At 43.5% G+C, this 21,212-nt stretch overlaps 1 long non-coding RNA gene across 7 annotated transcripts in view; it reads right to left on the bottom strand.

The window, feature by feature from the left end:
• Positions 1-9,288: 9,288 nt before the first annotated feature.
• The window catches only part of LOC110221486 (uncharacterized), a 16,424-nt gene continuing 4,500 nt past the window's right edge, over positions 9,289-21,212 (bottom strand). For 6 of the 7 annotated variants that reach the window (XR_002328127.2, XR_013485193.1, XR_002328125.2 and 3 more), the window contains 5 exons: positions 20,187-20,310; positions 18,938-19,232; positions 16,059-16,577; positions 9,601-9,765; positions 9,289-9,458 (listed from right to left, as the gene is read on the bottom strand). This is a non-coding gene — a long non-coding RNA (uncharacterized LOC110221486). Of the gene's footprint in view, positions 9,459-9,600; positions 9,766-16,058; positions 16,578-18,937; positions 19,233-20,186; positions 20,311-21,168 lie in introns of all 7 variants that reach the window. The other variant, XR_013485196.1, reaches the window with a different exon arrangement.

Below are 21,212 nucleotides of genomic sequence, written 5' to 3'. Positions count from 1 at the left end.
CCCCAAACAACTCTCTTATCATGGTCCAAAAAGCATTGGATTTGAGGAAGGAGGAACTGCTTCTGTGCTCTACCACTTACTGCTTATGATGTGACTCTGGGCAATCAGTCAATCAGCAATTATTAAGTACCTAATAGCTACCAGGTGCTGAGGACACATAAACAGATATAGTAAATATGGTATATAGTTAAATAAAAGTAATAAATATAAACATAGTCAATAAAAGTAAATAAATAAATAAATACTCTCAAGGGGTTTGCTTTCTGTCAGAGGGAACAATGTGTACAAACATCTATTCACTGAACCCAAGTTTCTTTCTATGTAAAATGAGGGGTTGAACTAGATCAGGGGTTCTTAACTTTTCGTGTCATGGATCCCTTTAGCAATATGCTGAAGCCTCTGGATCATTTCTCAAGATATTGTTTGGGTTTTTGTTGGGATTTTTTTTCAAAATTAATAATTGAAGAATATGCTAAATATCAGTTAGTGAAAATAAAGATGTAATTTATTTCCATCTCAGTTCATGGATCCCCTGAAATCTTTCCACTATGATGTCTGTGGATTCCAGGTTGAGAACCCCCAGCCTAAATGGTTTCTAAGGTCCTACCTACCCTGCTCTAAATCTATGATTCTATGGCCTCACAGTGCTCAAAATGTAACCATTAGGAATTACTTGGTTTTTGTTCTTCAGGAATTTTGTTCTATCAAAATGCGAATATTCCTGAGAGGAGTAACACCGCAAAATTTTATCTGTCACTAAGACATTGGCATTAGTTTAATCTGCTGAGAATACAAAAGAAGGCATTGTAAAATTCCATCATTTCCCCAAGGGCCTCCCCTGTTTACTGTTGTTCAGAGGGGTCCAGCTCTTCTTAACTCTATTTGGGGGTTTCTTGGCAAAGATACTGGAGTGGTTTGCCATTTCCCTCTCCAGCTCATTTTACAGATGAGGAAACTGAGGCAAACAGAGTTAAGTGACTTGCCCAGGGTCACACAGCTAGTAAATGTCTGAGGATGCGTCTGTGGTGGAGTGGAGGTTGGGAGGACAAGATGAAAAAAGTATACCAGACTGTTCAAAATAAAAATGGCAGCTGGCATTTATATGGGCTTTGTAGTTTTATAACATGCATTAGATACATTATTTCATCAGAGCCTCCCGGTTAGTCCCATGATTATTAACCTCATTTTACAGACTGGGAAACTGTCTCAGACTCTGGGCCCATGATTTGCCCAAGGTCACATAGGAGGTGAATAACAGAACCAGGACTCAGGCCCAGGCCTTCTGACCTCATCACTGTCTTTCCCATAATAACCACAGCTGCATCCCAATAGGTCATTCCCTTGAGAGGGGCATACTTTCCAAAGAGGAAGTAACATGGAACAGTGGGAAGATAGCCAGCTTTGGAAACAGAGAACCTAGGTACAGATCCTGCTTCAGACCCTTACTACCTATGTGACCTCGGGCAAATAACTAAACTTTCCTGAGCCTCAGCTTCCTCATCTATAAAAATTAGAGGGTTGCACTACATAGCCTCTGAGGTCCTTTCCAGATGCAGCTCTATGACCCTGTAAATAGCAAGGGCTCACACCCCTGGTTACCCTCCCCAATGGCCCAGGCAGCCCTTCCTCCACACCTTTATCCTTAGTTTCCTTCAAGGCTCAATTCAAGTGCTACTTTCTTTTTTTTTTTAATTAATTACTTTATTTATTTTTAGTTTTCAACATTCACTTCCATGGGCTTTTGAGTTTTAAATTGTCTCCACCACTCTCCCCCCCCCGGAGTGCAATCTAATATAAGCTGTACATATACAATCTTATTAAACATATTTCCACATTAGTCATGTTGTAAAGAAGAATTAGAATAAATGAGAGGAACCACAAGAAAGAAGAAAAACCCAAAAGAGAGAGTAAATAGTGTGCTTCAATCTGCATTCAGACTCCATAGTTCTTTCTCTGGATATGGGTAGCATTTTCCATCATGAGTCTATTGGAGTTGTCTTAGAATCTTGCATTGCTGAGAAGAGCCAAGTCTATTAGAGTCAGTCATCGCACAACGTTGCTGCTACTGGGTACAATGTTCACCTGGTTCTGCTCACTTCACTCAGCATTAGTTCATATAAGTCCTTCCGGGTTATTCTGAAATCTGCCTGCTCATCATTTCTTATAGCACAATAACATGCCATTACATTCATATACCACAACTTTGTTCGGCCATTTCCCAATTGATGGACATCGCCTCAATCTCCAATTCTTGGCTACCACAAAAAAAGAGCTGCTCTAAATATTTTTGTACATGTGGGTTCAAGTGCTGCTTTCTACAAGAAGACTCCCTTGATGCTCACCCACTCCCCAGTTGCTAGTCTATTCTTTTGTTTTGTATCTACTTGATTATATAAATGTTAACTATTACCATTTCGATGATGATAATTATGTTTGTTGTCTTCCTGGTAAGCTTCTTGAGAGCAGGGATTGTTTTCACCTTTATCTTTATATCCTCAGCTCCTGGCACAGTCCCTAGAGTTTAGGGATTAGACCTGTGATTTCATTGGTATAGGGAACTCTTGAGTCTGGAACACAGTAGGTGTTTAATAAATGCCTGTAAGTTGATGGATTGATTGATTAGAAGATAGCCCAGTCAACTCAAGAGGAGGTTTATTGTTGTTGTTCAGTCTTTTCAGTTGTGTCTGACTCTTCACGACCCCATTTGGGGTTTTCTTCACAGAAATAGTGGAGCGGTTTGCCATTTCCTTCTCCAGTTCATTTTACAAATGAGGAAACTGAGGCAAACAGGGTCAAATGACTTGCCCAGGGCCACACAGTTAATAAGTGTCTAAGGCCAGATTTGAACTCAGAAAGACGCACATTCCTGACTGCGAGGCCAGAACTCTACCTACTACACTACTTAGCTGCCCTAAGAGGAGGATATGCAACCTCAATTAAAATCAGAGAATGCTGAAAACTTTGGTGATAGCATCATTGAATGTAAGAGCTGAAAGGGACCCTGGAGAGGATTCCTTCTTTTATAGCAGAAGAGTCAAAGGTCCCCATGGGTTCAGTAACAGGTCCAAAGTCATGCAGCTTTTAAGTGGTGAAGAAGGGACTGGAACCCAGGACTGCATCCCACCCTGGGGGTGGGGGCTGGGGAGAGAACCTGGGGGGGGGTTGTCATCCTGTAAGGAAGAAAAGCAACCCCAGTAAGCACAGGGCAAGGGCAGACACCAGGGAGGAGTGTCTGAGAAATGCCATTTCATATCTAATCACTTCCTGTCACATCGGAGCCATTTTCCTCATATGGAACCTCACGCTGATGGATCAGAAATAACATTTTCAAAGTTATATCTGCAAGAAAATGGCTATTAATGTTCTTCCTCTCCTTTTAGAGCACTGAGGAACACATATTAATTTTCTCTCTACTTATATTGCCTATTTGCAAATTGTATTCGCTACCCAGTGCTATAATTTGTCTACCACCAAAGAGATTATGATGAATAAATGTGCTCCTGGAAATATAATAAAATAAAACAATTTGTCACCGAGATTTATTTTTATAATTATTTACAGGAATTATTTTAGGATATATGGGGAACAATAATAATAACACTTGTGCAAGGGTTTGGGCTTGATTTACCAATATTAATTTCAGGAGCCCCTTCTGACTCCTGAGAGCTGGGCCAGGGTTCTCCCTGCAGCTCTAGGCCAGGAACAAAATAAATGTCACTTTCTGACTATGTAGGTCAGCAGCTAGAGGAAAAGAAGGCTGAGGGCAAGAGATGGGGAGCCATTTAATAATGGCTTGTGAAATGATGTAGTGGAAAGAACATGGGCCTGGGAGGCAGGAGCGCAGAGTACTAACCTGGGCTCTGCCATTAACCAGCTGTTGGATCATGAGCAAATCACCGAATTCTCTGGGTTCTAGTTTCCTCATCTACAAAGTGAGGGGACTGGACAGGATGCTCGCCGTGGTTTCTTCCAACTCTAAAATCAAATGAAACGAATACATTAATTTCCCCTAAAAAGAATTCTAAGGCTCTTGAACCATACTTTCCCTGTCTTAATTCTGAAGTGGTATTACCTTCAGTGGCAGCTAGATAGCACAGCCCCACCTGGAGTCAGGAAGACTCATCTTCCTGAGTTCAAATCCAGCCTCAGACACTTACTAGCTGTGTGACCCTGGGCAAGTCACTTAACCCTATTTGCCTCAGTTTCCTCATCAGTAAAATGAACTGGAGAAGGAAGTGGCAAACCACTCCACGTATCTTTGCCAAGAAGACTCCCAATGGGATCATGGAGAGTCAGACACAGCTGAAATGAATGAGCAACAATTTCCCTTCAGTGGTGAGCATGTAATTTTTCAGATAGAGACAGGATATACCATGGCCAGAGATGAGCTGGAAAGAGTAGCAGAACTGAAGTCAGAGAACTTGGGTCCAAATTTTGGGTCTCATTTTGTGGCCTTGTTCAAGTTTCTCTGAGCCTCACTTTCCTCATCTGCAAAATAAGGGGTTTTGACTCAGTGATGATCCCTAAGCTCTCTTTGTGCTTGAAATCTATGATTCGATGACCCTGTTTCTTAGGCATAGTGATGCCAGGCTTTGATTTTCCCATCACCTAACAAGGCAGGTGATGACCAGGGCCTGTGTTATTGGAGCCAGGTGGGCAATGGCCTTCATGGATTCACTGAAGGACCCTCTTTTTCTAGAAATCATTTCAGCCTCCTAGAGTTTGTCTTCCTTCTGTTGTTTCATTTGATTTTTGTAAAGAAGGGAGGTGGACAGGGAGAGCAGAAAGCAAGAAGGACTGTCACCCCTCAGACATTGGCACTAGCACACAGATATACATAGGATCATACATGCATCACGTGCTATGCAGACATACCTACATGCTATGGTAACATATTGAATCTAAAAGGGAGCAAGTTTTTGTTCTACTTCATGACTACTGGTCACTCTTAACCCTGGCCAGCTCTCTTACAAATGTACTACTAACTATACAAATGCAGGTATTGTTTTTAAGTCTGGGGAAATCATTCTTTGCAAACAGTCTAAGAACTTGGGAGGCAATGTGGTACAGTGGTAAGAGCACTTGATCTGGGATCAATGATGTGGGTTCAGAACTCACCAGTGAAGCTCACTACTTGAGTGACCTTGGGCAAGTGACTTCACTTCCTAATCTGTAAAATGGGGGGGTGATGGTGGGGATGAACTAGATGGCCCTGAAGTACCTGCCAGTTCTGCATCTATGATCCTAGATCATTTTTAGCACTTTCTAACCCCTTTTCCAGCACTCTATCACCATCACTGTGAAAACAGAAGGCACCTGCAGAGGACAGAGGGCTGTTTTATATTTGTATCTGTTTCATTGGTCTCTGTGGCTCATTTTAACGACCTAGTGGCCAACCTTCTGGATGAGCTTTTGATGACCAACTATGGACAGACAAGACTAGAGAAGCTGAAGGATTTCCTGCACTAGTAGAGGATGTAGCCACACCAATGAGCTTATGGATTCATTGAAGTATCAGAGAGCTCTGGAAAAGCATGAAATGTCCTCAAGAAGAGGTAGCCTCTTGGTTTGGGGCTCAGATGAACTACTTGATACTGCCATCTATCCTGTAGAAGGAATTCTTGAAATAGATTATATTAGATCAGGGATTTTTAATCTGCAGTCTATGGACTTGCATTTTTAATATTTTGATAACTGCATTTCAATGTGATTGATTTCCTTTGTAATCCTAAGTATTTTATGGGATGCATTTAAAAGCATGATTCAGAGAAGGGGTCCATAGGCTTCGCTCAGACTCTGCTAAAAGGATGACATACACACAGATATATACACACACACACACACACACACACACACATTTTAAAAAACCCTGTAGCTAGATGATTTTACTAGAATGAGAATCTTCTATTTATAAGTTTTCATGATTCCTCAACGTGGCCCTGCCCCTGGAATACCAGGAAAGTAAGAAATGCTAGGAAAAAAAGAAGGGGGAGAGAGGTCACAGCAGCTTGACATTAAGAGAAAGGAAAAGAAACTTGAATATCGATAAGTAAGTGTGGAAGCCTCAAAGAGCACTATACCATTCTCAGTTCAGTTCAAGGAACATTTATTATGCACTACATTTATACATATTCTGGGCATTGTGCTAGGTCCTGGTCACATAAATATGAAAAAGAAAAAAGATAATGAAAATTCTTGCCCTAGAGGAGCTTACAATTCAAGAAGGAAATGAGTCATTCATATAAATAACTCTAATTCAGTTTTGAAAGTGATTGACTAGATAGCAGAGGTTAAACAGGATGGCAATGATCCAGTGTATACAAGCCAATGCTCAAGGAATGCCTCTTGCCCAAGATGCCTTCCCTTTTCCCCTTTATTTGTCTCTGTTCTATTCATTGTTCAAGGCCCAGTTCATGACACACCTCTTTCATGAAATCATGCCCAATCACATATGGGTCATAGATAATAGATTTAAAGGTGGAAGAGACCTCAGAAGTCATCAAGTCCAAAGCCCTAATTCTACAGACAAGGAAACAGATGCCCAAGGTTACACAAGGCAGCATAGCCAGTAAGTAAGGATTAGAACCCAGTTGCTCCTTCTTCTAATTGCGCCTTTTATTTATTTTCTGTACCGTTCATCTGACACATAGCAAATACTTCCTTCAATTACCATTTATCATCTGATGTACTGTAGGTCTATTCTCTGACTCCTTAACTAGACTGACCATAAGCCCCTTCCATGACTCCTTCCCAGATTCTCCCAACTGAAAGTTTTCTCTCACTGCTCAAATTTTCCTTGACCACTTTCTCTAGAATAGATATCTCTCTGCTCCCTCTTTTCCACTCTTGACTCACACTCAACTCTAAATACATGTTTATTGAATTGGATTGAGGGCACTGTTCTACCTCTGTATGTTTCAAATGCCATGCTAAATAGGTGCTTTCCAAAAGGTCAGATGATGATAATGTCTTAATATTGTCCATACTGAAAATTCCTTCAGAATGAACCTGGAAGTGGCATCATAAGTGTTTCCTCTGAAAAGTCCCTAAAGAAGGGTCCTCAGTGGAGCCCTTTCTGTTTTTGTTGTTGTTGATATTTTGCTTTTTGCTGGGGAGATGGGGTTGAGTGACTTGCCCAGGGTCACTAGTACATGTTGTGTGTCTGAGACCGGATTTGAACTCGGGTCCTCCTGACTTCAAGGCCGGAGCTCTATCCCCTGTGCCACCTAGCTGCCCCATGGAGCCCTGCTGCATTTTCAGGCTAGCAGCTAGGCTTTGGTTGAAGATGTCCAGTGAGGAAGAACCTAGTGTCTATTTCCAAAATTTTATTTTTCTGTTTAGGATGCAACATTCTGCTAATCTCTCAGATATTCCTCTTTTCTCCATTCTTCTTTTCTTCCTCCTTTTTCTTTTCCTTCTGCCTCCTCTTACTCTTTTTTCTTCTCCTTCCTCTCTTATTTTTACATATTCTTTCTCTTTCCCTTTCTTCCTTTCTTTCTCTAATATATACATATGCACACATGCCAAGTCACAATGATCCTATTTCCATAATATTTCTCACATCCATCCCCATGCAATGGAAAATTGGTGCTGGGTTTTCTTATTATTTTCTGTGTAACATTGGGTAAGTCCCCTAATCTCTCTGGTCTTTATCTGTAAAATGGGGGGGGGAGTAATTAGATTAGATAGTCTTAAAGGTTCCTTGGAGCTCTAAAAGCCATGGTCCTATGATGTAATTAATTACCACTCCCAGTTCAGGACCTCATCACCTGCTCCCAGTCTCTCTGCTCTCCAACCCATTCTCCACATACTTGTCCAAAATCATCTCAAAGCCCAGTATCAATTCTGTCAAATCCTAGGAAGCTCAGACCTATGGGTGGGGGTGGGGGGAGAGGCTTGGAGATAGAGGTGGAGGAGAGGGGCAGAGAACCTGTGTCCAGGGTCATCCCGAAGTTCATGAAGAGTTAGCCTCTCTGGTATGGAACTCTCACTCAAAGCCGCTGAGGAAAAATGAGTCACCGAAGTGACAGGTTCTACACAAGAAAGGATGACCTACCTTCAGGGGTCACATAGACAAGGTGGGGTGCGTGCCTTTTAGCATTTGAGGGGGAGCAGGTTTACTAATTATCAGTCATTTCCACCTCTCAAGCTCTTGTCAGCCTTTGAGATGCAGGGCATAAAAGAATTTCCCAGTTCTGCTCCCCCCTCCCTCCATTTCCTCACACCCCCTTCCTTCTGCATTTCAAACAGATGACTAATGTTTGTCAGAGACTGAGTCACTCCACAGTAGTCCTGTTCTCCCTTAAGTACTAGTTAAGTATCTAGTTCAGAGAGAAGAGAGCCCCTTTTTGGAGCCGCCTTTGGTGATTGAGGGGGAGGGGGGCAATGCTAGGGGGGAAAATTGGCAACCAGGTGATTTTTCTGGACTCAGCATTGCTCCTGGAGGATTCTTTGTTGAATCATCATAGGTTCCTACACATAGAGTTGGGAGGGCTTTGCAAGGCCATCTAGTCTAATCCCCTCATGTACAAATGAAGAAACTGAGGCCCAGGGGCAGCTAGGTGGCCCAGTGGATAGAGCACCGGCCCTGAAGTCAGGAGGACCTGAGTTCAATTCTGGCCTCAGACCAAACACTTCACATTTACTAGCTGTGTGACCCTGGGCAAGTCACTTAATCCCAATTGCCTAAAAGAAAAAAAGAAAAGAAAAGAAACTGAGGCCCAGGGAGATTATGTGACCTGCCCAGAGCCGCAGAGGTAGTGGGCATCAGAGAGAGAATTTCACCATAGGTCCTTTGATGTCAGAACTACTGTCCAATGCTGCTTCCCCAGCTTAGAAGAGTAACTAGGACTCCGGTATTAGAAAGGTCATGGGAAGGAGATGTCATTAAATGGTTTTTCTGGAAAGTAGTCTTCTTTTTTCTGTCCCACTTGAATTTAGCTGCCCGCTTAGTCTCTATGCTCAGCAACGTTCCCTGACTTTCATAATAGATTATGTTCCCAGAGCATTTTACTGTTTATTTTATAGATATTCTCTCAGTGATGGAAATAGGTATTATTGTCCCCATTTTAACAAAGGAACAAAGTTTCATGAAACACAAGTGATTTGGAAATGGTCACCTAGTGTCAGAGAAAAGATTTGAACTCAGGTTTCTCTTGACTCTAAGTCAAGTGTACCATGTTGCCTCGATGATGGAAAAATATCATCTTAAAGAATTCATTGATCTGACAAATTAATGTGTACTATGTTCCTGGCACTATTCTGGATATGCAGGGAAATACAAAGGCGTAAAAGACTTGATCTCTACCCTTTATTTATTTATTTTTCAGGCAATTGGGGTTAAGTGACTTGACCAGTATCACACAGTAAGTGGCTGAGGCTGGATTGGAACTCAGGAAGACTCATCTTCAGGCCCAGCACTCTGTCCACTGCACCACCTAGCTGCTCCAATCTCTACCCTGTAAAAAAGTACAGTTCAATTGGGAAAACAGAGCAAATACATATAAAATCAAATAATAGAAAAATATTTAGGAAAGGCAGAAAACAATACAGATATCACAAAGCAAGATATATTTGAGAAGTAATATGAGCTATAGAGACCAGAAGGAATACGGGAGTTCCATGGAAGAAGGTCACTGTAACAACTTCTTAGCAAAGGTTGTCGATGTGGTGGAAAGAACACAGGAGAGTAAGTTCTTGTACTGGTTTTGTCACTCTGTGACCTTGGACAAGTCCTTAGACTTCTATGGACCCCAGTTTCCTCATCTGTAAAATAAGAAGGTTGAGCTAGTTAATCTTTGAAATCTCTTCCAGCTACAAAATGCTATCATTCCAGGAAGAAGGGCTTGATCTGCATCTTTTAAGATAAAGATGGTTTTGCTAGGCAGAAAAGAGAAGGGAGATGATAAAAGGGAAGAGGGATGACAAGAACAAAGTCATGGAGGTAGGAATCCAGATGCCATGTTTATCTAATTGGAGGAGAAATCTTGTGTTAGAGAGTATCAGCAAATATGGTTCATCAGAAAAGTAAATTGTGGACAGAGAGTGGAAGATAAGAATTTTGGACTTTAATCCTTTAGGCAGAGAAGGAAGCTTAGCATAAACGATAATGGGCCAGCTTTAGAGTCTAAAACACCTAAGTTCAAGACCAACCTCTACCATATACTTGCTGTGTGAACTTGGGCAAACCCCTTAACCAGAGTGACCTCAGGCAACTCTCTAGCAACTATAAATTACAGAGCAGGAATCTAGTAGAAGGAATCTCCTTACTGGGAGTTCCCTAGGAAATCACAGACTGGATAGAAGCAAATTATCGAGTATTTGTTGATTTGCATTGTCAAAGAGAGTTCCTTACCCCACTGAAATCACAAGTCCTTAAAAATGCTTGAGGCAAAAGGGAAACCTTTGAAGGATGTTTGTTTTTAAAATAGTACTGTGACCTCAGTGTTGTTTAAGGAAGATAGGTCTGTTGAAGATATTCAAGATCAGTTGAAGCAAGAAGGTCCAAAAAACAAAAAGACCAGATAAAAGGCTCAGCTGAAAAAGAACGAAGATCTGCACTAGGGGTGGAAGCAGTGGGAATGGAGGGGAAAACTTGAAGGTGGCTTATGTCACCTCCCCCTTCCTTCTGGAATAAAGTATCCTATAGATAAAATAATGGAGTCTATTACTACTACCAGTCCTGATTTTGTAGTCTTTCTTTTCCCTTTTCCCTGCCCTGTCCTCTGCTTGATTTAGCAAGAGGCATTTCTAAGAAAGAATAGCAGGATTTGGAAAATGATTAGATAAAGAGGCTGAAGAAGAGGGAGAGATCAAACATCACTCGGAGGTTTGGAGGTGGGGCAAAGCTCTCTATTCAAGGTCAGATAGCCACCTTAGAGCCAATCCCCACGAGGCCAAGACAATGAAAGGACAGTTTCCAGGGATTTGGAAATTGCTTCACCGTTTTCTCCAAAAAACAAAACCCTGCTTGGAGTAGAAGTGGAGGAGGAGAGGGCTAAGAAGAGCCCGCAGGAGTGAGAGAGCTGAGTCAAAGTGACAAAACTTTGAGAGGAAGAGAAAGAACACCTGTCCTGGCTCTGAAGGGTAGAGGAAGGTCAAAGGAGAGCTGTGAAATCCCATATCCCTGGTTACTATCCCAGTACCTACAAGGGGGGAAAAATGCTTTCTGTTCATATCTTTTTTCAGAAACATCTAAATATGCCTTCCTTACCCTAACCTAGTTGATCTATCTTGACCAAGTTCTTGGCTACCTGTTGAGCTATACTTGTCAGTTGTGACTGAATGATGGGGAAGGGAGGTAAAGAGAAGTCAGTCTGTCTCTACTCACAACCAAATCAAGCAATTCAATTCAATTCAATTCAAATTGATCAGTGACTAGCTGATATTTTGACGGATTTGCAGAATCATAGAAGTCAGAAAGAAGCTCAGAGGTGATCTAATTCAACACATTCTTGAATAGGAATTCCCTCTAAAATATTCCCAACAAGTAGTCATCCTGGCACCTACTTAAAGATCTCTGGTGAGGAAGACCCTACTATCTCCCCAAGGCATTCCATTCTACCATTAGATAGCAACCCCCCCATTGTTGCAATTACTGCCCTGTGGGGCCAAGTAGAACAAATCTAATCTTTCTTTCACAAGATATCTTTTAATATGTTTGAAGACAGATTTCATGGGCCCCTTAAGTCTTCTCTTCAGGTCTAAGATAAACATATGCAGTTCTTTGAACTGATCCTCACTGGCATGGTTTCTATTCTTTTTATCATCTTAGTCGCCATTCTCTGGATGTGCTCCATCTTTTCAGTCTCCTTCCTAAAAAGGGTACGTAGAACTAACCGCAATACTCTGGATTTAGTTTAGTTAGGGCCAGAGTATAGTGGGACTGTCACCTTCTTTATTTGGGGTATTTCTCCTCTCTTGAATGCAGTTTAAGATTACATTAGCTTTGGGAACTGCCATATTACATTCTTGATTCATAGAGTCTTGAAATCCACTAAAACGACCAAAGCAATTGACCAGCTGTCTTACAGAACTAGCATTGTTAAGGTGTTGATTTGTTGTCATTTAGACAGCCAATTTGGTTTGGTGATAGACTCCCAACTCGATATCTCATTGCCGAGCTTTGTACTTATGATTTGTGACTCTGAAATAATTACCAACCAAGATAGCTTACAAGCCAAACAAGAAAATCACTCTCAGTTTAATATGGAGACTATTCCATAGTGGATAGAGGGCTTGATGAGAATCCAGAAGCTTTAGGCTTGAATGCCATCTCTGACAATTATCTGTATGACCACGGATGCCACTTACCAACTGAGCCTCAGCTTCTTTGGCTGTGAAATGGGGTAAATAATGTAAGTATTATCTACTTCACAGGGTTGTTGTGAACATCAATGAGATAGTGTATGTAAAGTGCTTTGCAAATATTAAAGCAATATACAGGGTGTTCCAAAAGTCTTAAAGCAGCTTAAACCTATTAAAGCTTAAAACTACACTAAAACTCTTGGGACACCCTGTATAAGGGTTAGCTATTATTATATTTAAAGAATACAAAGTTGTATCACCCAGACTTAGCTCCTAAATAATTGGAATTAGGACTCTAATTATCCCTTGTAGAAATTATGTCATTTAATTTTGCTACATATGAATTATACTATATTTTATACAGAAAGACTTATGAATCTGAAAGGCCACTCACTCTTAGGTGAGTAGCTGGGTAAGTGGGGGCACCTGGGGATGAGTCATTAGAGAGAATCTGGAGAAGTGGTCGAGTTACAAACCTGAGATGGAAAAAGCTTGATCCTTCATTGAGCTCCAGAGTTACTGAACCTCCCTGTTTTACCAATAAGATGAAGGCTGGAGGAATCTTTCAGACAGGAAAGCTAGTGATCTAACAGAGCCTTAGGGATTTGAAACAGGGGGAAAAAAAAAAGACTGAGAGTCTATTTCTCACCATTGGAAGGAGCTGAGGTGTAACCGATAGGCTGGAGAAGGTGGCATCTGCCATCTAATTATAACTACTCCCCAGGTACTAATTTTGAACCAATAAAGGAAGTCAAGGTATACCATCAGGTAAAATCAGCTTTCTCACCTAATAAGCATGCTCCAAGGAAACCAGATAGGATAGAAAGAATAGGCCAGAGGAAGAGTAGCATGATCCAGGGACATGAACCCAAACAGCCTTCCAGACCGAGGGCAAAGGAGGAGTCTAAAAAGTCAAGGCAGGGTGGTTAGCCAAGGGGACAGAATCTTTGGGAGTCAGCTGAGGGAGTTCCTTCTACAACCCAGGATCAGGGCAGAGCCAGGGCAGATATATAGTGGCTTTACAACACAATCTAGGGCAAGGGAAAGGGGCTGTAACAAAGAGGACCCAAACACAAAAATGAGACTGAGAACAGGTTCTGCAAGTGAGAGAGGGCCCTACCCTCCTTATCTAGAAGCAGTGCCAACTCAAACCTACCTCAGGCCAGAAGATTTATGCACTTTTGTTTAGCTTTGGCCCCTCACCTGCAAAGAGTTAAAATGAAAGAAACTAAGGGGTGGTGGCATTCCATAAACTATGCAAGCTGAGTCAATCTGTGGCCAGGCTACAGTTTCTGTTAGCTTTCTTTTGTTTTCCTTGGGTTTCTTGTAAAAGTTCCTTTTGAAAACTTTATCTAGGATGAACTGATGGGATTTTTCCATACCTTTGCCAGTACAGGTGAGGGAATCTGTGCCCTCCTAGTAGTCAGGTGAAATAGCTAACTAAAGTGTTGGGTCAACTTCAGAGCCAAAAAAAAAAAGAGCCAATGAAGCTGGAATGAAGGGAGACTGAGAATCTGGGAGAGTAAGAATGGGGTGTAGCTGGGAAAACTGATTCCCCCTCTCCCATCCCCTCCAATGTTTCTGCTACCCAGACTACCAATCGTCTTCTCACTCTTCTCTGTGCATCCTTCAGCACTACAGCTCAAATGTGGATTTCTTCCCTAACCATCCCCACCCCACAGTGATTGATCTCTCCTCTGAAGGGGAAATCTGTATGGTAGTTAGACTCTGCACCATGTCAGCACGTCAGCACCTACCATATTCAATCAGTAGCATCCTTAAGCTTAGAAGTTTGAAGGGACACCTAAGCCTCACCCTCAAATGAGAGGCAGCCTGGCACAGTGAAGAGTTGGACTTGGCATTAGAGAAACTTGGGTTTAAATCTCATCTCAGGCACTTACTAGTTTTATGATGCTGGGCAAGTCTCAGCCTCAATTTCCTCATCTATAAAATGAGTTTAATGATAACTGTAGCACGTACGGTCATGTTATCCAATCCCTCTTATTTCTGCAGACTGAGGAAACTGAGGTCCATCAAGGTAAAGTGAGTTGCCCAAGGTCACACAGATAGGAAGTGGCAGAACTAGATTCAAACTTAGGTTGTCTGACTTTAAATGCAGACTTCTGCATGGTTCTGTGGTTATCTGTTTTTTCATGTGTCTATGCCTTATCTCCCCAATTAGACTGTAAGTTGGACTGTGTTTGCTATCTTGATTTATCCACCATAGGACCTGTGCCTTGGACCTAATAGATTCACAACAAATATGTTAGATTAATAGACATATTTTCCTGTCTGATTTTAGCTATGGGGGTAGATACGCCAAAATCTGGGATCTAACCTCCCTACCCCTACCACCCCTTCATAATGAGAACTTCTCAGGACAGTCTGTCTGTCTGTCTGTCTCTGTCTCTCTCTTCCTCTCTGTCTCTGTCTCTCTTTCTCTTTCTCAGAAATTAAGTGGCTATCCCATAACTTCATAAAGGAAGGGAGTAAGAGGGTTAGCTCAGGCCAGGGCTAATGGGAGAGGGAGGAAGAAGCAGGAAGCAGGCAGGTTGTCCCTCTCCAGAAGTACATTTTGTGCCTTTTACCTTGTGAAGTAGTAACTTGAAGTGTTTAAACTTTTTTTTTTGAGGGAAAGGGGGCAAGAAGGATTATCTGTGCAGTGGCTTGGCCTGAAGGGCTCTGGAAAGATCATTCAATTTAATTCAACAAACATTTGTCAAATGCCTTCTAACTGAAAGATCTTGTACTGGGTGCTTTGCCACTTCCTGTAGAAGGCCTATCATTATTCCCACCCACCCACCCAGCTTCTAACAGACTCCCTCTTCCCAGAAACTACTGTGTGTATGTATTTATGTATGCATACATACATATGCGTGTGCATGCATGCATACACACGCATATGTATTTGTGTATGTGTATATATTTGCATATACTCATCTGTGTACATATTCTGTCCTTTAGGGAAGGGATCTTTCTGTTTTTTCTCTTTTTATCCTCAAACCTGTCACTTTTGGGGGTCTACTGTAATTTCATGGATATATAGGGCCTCCACAGTGAGGAAACTAACTCTCTCAGTCCAGTTCTCTGAAATTTACAGTCTTAAAGAGTTGCCCTGAGGGGTTAGTTGACTCACCCAGGGTCACATAGCAAGTCTGTGTCAGAGGCACAGGGCTTAAACCAAGGTCTTCTTGCCATAGATGCTGGCATGAACATCATGCCACGATTAATAAATGCTTGTTGAATGAATGTATGCATGAGTGAATGAATGAATGAATGAATGAGATCTAGTCCTAAGATACAAAAAAAAAAAAAAGACATTGCCTCTGCAGCCAAGACCTTCACATTCTAAAGGGGCTGGACATATACAACATATATACAAATTTAATACAAAATTAAGTGATAGGGGCAAAGGAGAAATCCAGACAGATGCTGTAGGGAAATTTGAAGAATGAGGACACTTTCAATTTTGGTGGGGATATCAGGGCAGGAGGATTAGAGGGTATAGGTGCAGAAGACAAAAATGAGGATCCTAAGTATAAAAGACAGAGGCGTTCCGATCCAGGTGTTCATCCCCACATTCTTGATAGGACTTTTGGTCCTAACCCGGGGTGGGTGGGGTGCCAAGTCAGGTGCTGGACAAGGGTGGGTCATTAGAGATGTCGGTCTAGTCCAGAGGCACATTTGCCAGAATGGAGAGCTAGGGAGGCGCGTTTAGACGTTAGTCTTATTTAACAGACATTGAAACTTACCTCCCAGGTGGGATAGAGGGAGACAGCGAATTTCTGCAGCTCCCAGCGGGCCAGCCGGGGCTGGAGGTGCGGGGCGGCCCCTAGTTGAGCCAAGGAGGAGGTGCCGAGGACCAAAGGAGGCAGGCTTAGGAGGCTGACTACAGGCGGCGAAGGGGAGGGCCTGGCTCGCGTCACAGGGCAGCACCCTCCCCTAGCGGAAGTGTCGCTGGTCCCCCTTCCCTCCTCCCAGCCTGCCGGCTTCCCTTCTTCCCTTCCTTGCCTTTCCCGGGTTTCCCCTCCGGGCTTGCCGGGTTCTCCTTATCCAATTGGCCAGGGTCCCAGCGTCCTGTGGGGAGGGGAAAGAGGAGACCCTCCTGCGTGTGCGCGTCAGTCTGTCCGTCTGTCTCTGGGTCTTCCTCTAGCTCCTTCATTCTCCTTACTTCTCTCTCTGCGGCTTGGGCAGGAGCAGCCTCCGGGGAGACCCGCAGGTAAAGTCATCACAACTCAGCAGCCCATGTATAAGTGTTCTCGGCTGGGGGCCTAAGGGGAAGGGGGAATAGGTAGGAAATAGCCCAGGGATCACTTTCATTCATTTTGTGATTTCTTCCTCAATAAGGGAAATGCAGAAGAGAAGTAGCTGGGATGGGGTTAGACCGCTAATCTGTATGGTGAGCTTTTTTTTTTCTTGGAAGGGGGCGCATCAGATTGGGAGAGGGGGCTAAGGGCTTTGGGTTTTATTTACTTATTTTTAACGTCCTTGTCCTCGTTGGAACTGCATTTGCTGAGCCTGATGCCGGCGTGTGTGTGTGTGTGTGTGTGTGTGTGTGTGTGTGTGTGTGTGTGTGCAATTGGGGGAGGGAGTGTGTAAAGGGGATCGGCCTCACTGGGTAATTGGAGGCGGCGGCGCTGGAGGGGGTGGCCCCCCGCTTCCCTAGGTTCCCAGCTCCCAAGGCCTGAGGTGGAGGTAGAGAAATGACAGCGCCCCGCCAGTCTGCAGCCTCTTGATTGAAGAATCAAAATCAATAAAGAATTAATTGAATGAAAAATGTTGGGTTATTATTGGTGGTGGGGTCGGGGGTGGTTTTAATTTGGGGGTTGGTTTGTTTGGTTGGTTACCATTTTTCCTGATTTGACCCAGCCTTCAGTACAGAGATGGGAGCCGCGTAGGGAGTCCTGGAGTCCGCAGCCCGGTGGGGGCGCGGACTGAACCTTTACAAACTTCCTCCGTCGTTACTTTTCCCTGGGCCTCAGTCCCAAGTGAGGATGTTTGTGGCTATTGAGAATTTGGGAACCAGTGACGGTATCCCTCTCCCCCTCCCCACCTCCTATTCATTGTTCAGTTTAGGGAGTTAGGCACACACACGCATACAACTCCCCCCCACACACACACACACAAGCACACACACACCCCTGCAGTCCTCTCCTCTCCTCCCCCCGCGGTCTCCCCGGCGCTTTAAATAATGATATTTGCATGCAGGGAGCGATTCATAAATATGTCAGGGCGGGTGAAATATAGGCAACATTTCAAACTTTCTATTTAAAAAACATGAATTATGGCCGCGGAAAATGTGTTCCCATTTAAGGGCGATACGAAGTATTTGGTGTCTCGTCCCCGGGCCCATCCATCACGCAGACAATAAAGAGAGTTTTTCGCCCTGACACCCACGATTTATGGGCGCCCTTCTCTGCCCTCATCACTCAGCCGCCGCGGCCGCCCCCATGACAGGCACCGCAGAGATACCGCCGCCCCCCAGCCCTGCGCAGTTCTGCGCCCCCGCCCCGACCCAAGATGAGCTGCTGCTGCCCGCAGACCCTCGGCCAGACAGCAGCCGGCCCGCCTATTTTAAGCTTCCATCTCCTTTAAAAATAAAATAAAATGAAAATAAAAAATAAAACATCCTCGCCAGTTCTTTTGCTGTCACCCCGCGGCCTTTCCGGGGGAAAAGTGCCCCTATCCCAGGAAGGAGAATGGGGCTAGGTTGGGAAGAGGGAAGGGGACTTCAGAGAGAAAGGGGGCCTGCCTTGGGCGGGGGGGAGGAAAGAAAGAGAGTTCTAGGCTTTTCTGGGAGCCCAGAGCTAGGACAAGGGGTGGGAGAGAACGTATGAGTGAATCCGGGAGAAGGGCACAGCAGGCGGCTTTATTTTCTTAAGCAGATATTTCTCGCTTTTCCTTCCTAAGACTCTCCACCCCGGAGAGGCTTCAGCACCCGAGCCTTGGGGTTCGGGAAAGGGGCATCCAAAGGAAGGTCGGGGCAGAAAGAGGAAGGGAGGGATTGAGTCTGCGACTCCGGTTTAGGAATTTAGACTACGAGGCAGAGAAGTTCTTTTGCGATCCCCGATGAAGTTTCTTTCATTTTCTGTGTCTCTTAAGGAAGACACACAAAGCCACCTCGAAGGCGAACACGGTGCCTTCTTGCAACGAGGCAAGAAACGCTGGCAGCTGCTCCCCCCCAACCCCCACCCCATACACATATAGAACCTTCAGGGGCGCTGAGGTTATTTCTAACTTTTAAAAAAGAGTGCGCCCCCCCCAACGCACACCCCAGATGCATTCAAATACAAATGAATCTTGGTAATAAATGTCTACTTGTAAACCTTTTTTTTTCCCTCTTAAGGACAGATAAAAAGGAAGGAAAGCAAGAGAACGGAGCGAAAGAGGAGACAAGGCAGAAGAGAGAGATGCTTGTGAATTTATTCCCGGCAGACTCTACCCCAGTGACCCCGGATGACCAAAAGCCTTCCCAGTGTATCCATCCTGTCCCTCCCTTCCTCCCTTCACTGATCCCCCCACTCCTATTACATACTCCCCGAGGACATCTCTCTTCCTGCCCGGACCCCCTATGTCGTGCCAACGTTGTTTCTCTAAAAAGCCCTTTTCCCAAACTCGGCGGGAAACTTACGAGGATGAGAAGGCAGGATCAGGGTCTGAAAATTCAGAGGGGGTTTGCTATTGTTGGGTTTTGTTTTTATTTTTTCCACTGGGGAAGTCAGGACTTGATTTCCTTTTCACTGGCACCGACGAAAAGCCGCCGAGGAATTCTTGTCCCGCCTCCCTCGAAGCCTAAGGCTGAGTGGGTGCGCTCTGCTCAGCTTTCCTCTGCTCTGCTCTGTCGACTGAGAAATTCCGAGCCCCGCGTCCTGAGCTCGACTGCCGGCTGGGAATAGGTCTCTCTCTACCCGGGTCTGGAGAGAAAGCTAGAGAAATAAATGAGAGACCTAGATTTATTTGGAGAAATACAGAACCCACTGCATCTAGACAGATACTTTATTTTAAAAACTGACATGATTAAGCATATTAAAAGCGAGATTCCTAGGGAAAGTATGGAAATATAAACATGCATATAAATGCCCAGATACAATATTAATTAGACAACTCTAGGTATTTAAATTCACATATGACACACTTGCTCTGAACGCACATATTGGAGCAGGACTATAATATATCTTAAAGATCAAGATTATAACTAGTTGTAAAAGATCAGAATCTTGATAAAGAATCTTAGCACAGTAATTTTGTTGATATAATAAATCTGGACTAGATACAGCCTAAAAATAGACACCTAAGTAACTGCGTAGGTTTAACATATCCAGTTATATAGATATTCTCAGAATGGGCAAGTATACAATATGTCTAGCTACATATGTAGCTATGTAGCGTCAATGCGCACTATAATAAATCCAGCCATATAGATATCTATGTGAGGACTGATGTATAATGAATGCAGCTCTCTATATAAAACTAAGGGACGGCATGAATAGAATGTATATCTGGTTCAATATCAAGTACTTAAATGATTGTCAAAGTGTACTACAGCTAGCCTTGTGATTTTCTATATGCGTTCAAGCGCATAATAATCTGGTGACACTTTTATGTGTATAAAGCATAGGTATATTATATTCGATATATTGAATAGATAGCATAAAGATAGTGTATTTCTACTTGAGAAATGTTAGCGAGTTATGTGGCTTTTGGATACCAGAGAGCTGGGCGAGGTAGTGCCTATGAATTCTAGTCTAGCCTGAAAAGTGGGGTTTGAGAATCCTCCAGCCTTCAGACCCCATTTCTGCACACACGCACACCTCTCATCAAAAATCCCATCCAACCTCACACACTACTCTCAGGTAAAGAGAGTTTAGACTCAGGCTTACAAGAGTGAACGAGTACCAAGTCTTGGGGCCAGGGGCTTTCAAGCATGTTTGGATTAGGGGCTGAGAAAGTTGACAAACGAGCAGGTCGGGTTTGTGCCGGTGCTTGAAGGAAGTGCTGGAACCCCTAAGGCGACATAAGGAGCACATTTAGCACTGCTTGGGGGAGCTAAGGCCCAGCCGGTAAGTCTCAGTTCTAAATCTTGTATTTATTTTGTAAATGTTAAGTGATCCTCACTCTTCCACATAAGCATCCCTTAGGGCTGAAGAATGACCAGCTAGAGAGAAAAAACCCCAGGGACCAAAAGAGACTCCAACAAAAAACACGTCAGCGATGTTAATATATTCTCATTAAATAATAATTCAGTAAATACTGCAACACGACTTCATAACCTTTCTGTTCCGATTTTCTCCCACACACAACACAATCATGACCTTTTATAAGGGAAGGTTCCCCTCCACATTCCACCCCCCAAAGCACTGCCTTTGAAATAAATTCCGAAGGGCATGACTTAGTGCGTCCCTGGAAAATGCACCGAGTTCCCCGAATTTGGCTTCCTGCAAGAGGAAGGCAAGTAACCCAGACTCTGAAAATAATGCGTTATCTATGATGTATTAGACAGGCTATGCATAGACATATGAGAGAGCTAGAGAGAAGGATAAATATTCTTTCGCTGGCAAGTCTGGGAGATGAGAGAAGAGAGGGAAGGAGAGAAAGAAGGCAAAGAAATGAAAAAAGAAGAAAGGAGAAAAAAAGGAAGGAGGAGAAGAGAGGGGAGAAGAAAGAAAAAACACAGAAAGGCGCAAAAAGAGACAAGGAAAGGGGAAAAGAGAATCTGCAACCTAGGGGCGCGCCCAGGTAAGGTAGGGGCAGCCAGGTCTCAAGGTCTTGGTGTTTTCCTTTTCTCTCTGCACATCCAACCCCTAGAGCGGAGGAAAGCTGTTGAGAGACCCCAGGACAGACTGAATAGTAAAACAACAATACTTTAATTCTCAGATCCAAAGACGTCGCCAGGGCTGGACAAACTG

Source organism: Phascolarctos cinereus, unplaced genomic scaffold (assembly GCF_003287225.1).
Source record: "Phascolarctos cinereus isolate Bilbo 61053 unplaced genomic scaffold, phaCin_HiC Scaffold_3;HRSCAF=262, whole genome shotgun sequence".
In the NCBI taxonomy this organism is placed as follows: Eukaryota; Metazoa; Chordata; class Mammalia; order Diprotodontia; family Phascolarctidae; genus Phascolarctos; species Phascolarctos cinereus.
Note: the sequence above shows the minus strand (reverse complement) of the source record. Positions and strands in the feature narration are given on the sequence as shown.